We start from the raw sequence: 1062 nt of genomic DNA, 5'->3' as shown, positions 1-1062 counted from the left end.
AGAAGAAGAAAGGGTTGAAAACATATTGACTAGAGTTTTACATATTATATGGGAGAGCAAAATCACTGCCATCCAGGAATCAAAGAATATTTCCATTCTCCCACTGGATGAATTGATTGGAAATCTTACTGCCTATAAACTTAGGAGACAGACCATGAAGATGGATGTACCTAAGAAGGAAAGGAGTTTGGCTCTCAGAATCACTGAAGGTTCTGGTCTGGAAGATGATGAAATGACCATGATCACCAAAGATTTCAAGAAGTACCTAAGGAGAGAAAAGGGTTCTTCAAGAAGTGGTAGCTACAGCAAATCAAAAGCTCCTGAGAAACAAACCAATGATGGTTTCTACAAGTGTGGAAAGATTGATCATCACGTCAAGAACTGTCCTCTAAGAGAAATTGAGTGGAAGAAGGAAAGAGTTGAACGAAGGAACAAGAAGAAAGAACGGGTTCAACCCAAGAAAAGCAACAGCAAAGGATAAAAAAAGGCTATGCTCGCTGCTTAGGGACACAGCTCAGATGAAAGCTCAGATGATGATGATGATGATGAACGAGCACTTATGGCTATTGTAGAATCTGATGAAGAAGCTGAGGTAAGTGTTTCTCATCTCAAAGACAAGATTAAATTTTTGCTAAAGAAAGGTTATCTGAGTTGCACTTAGAGCTAATTGATGAATTTGAGGATGTAAATAATGAAAAGAACATCTGTCAAAAGAGTGTGTAGTTTTAAAGGCTAAGTGCAAAAACCTGGAACATAGGGCTAGTGAAAATGCTGTGTTGAAGAACCAAGTTCATGAACTTGACACATCTGTCCTAGAACTTAGATCTGAAAATCTAAAATTGAAATTAGGAACAGGTAAAAAGACAGTTGATCACACATAACTCATTTTAGAAGAAAATGTAGGAAAAATGAAAGATGAGTTGTACAAAAGAGACGAGCAAAAAAGAATCGTAAAGGAGGATCTAAACAAAGTCAAGCATGAGCTATACAGAACATGTAAATGGAACAGGTCCTCCGATGCACTTTCATGGCTACATGAACACCATAGTAGCAACAAGAGAG

The sequence above is a fragment of the Nicotiana attenuata genome, unplaced genomic scaffold (genome assembly GCF_001879085.1).
Source record: "Nicotiana attenuata strain UT unplaced genomic scaffold, NIATTr2, whole genome shotgun sequence".
In the NCBI taxonomy this organism is placed as follows: domain Eukaryota; kingdom Viridiplantae; phylum Streptophyta; class Magnoliopsida; order Solanales; family Solanaceae; genus Nicotiana; species Nicotiana attenuata.
Note: the sequence above shows the minus strand (reverse complement) of the source record.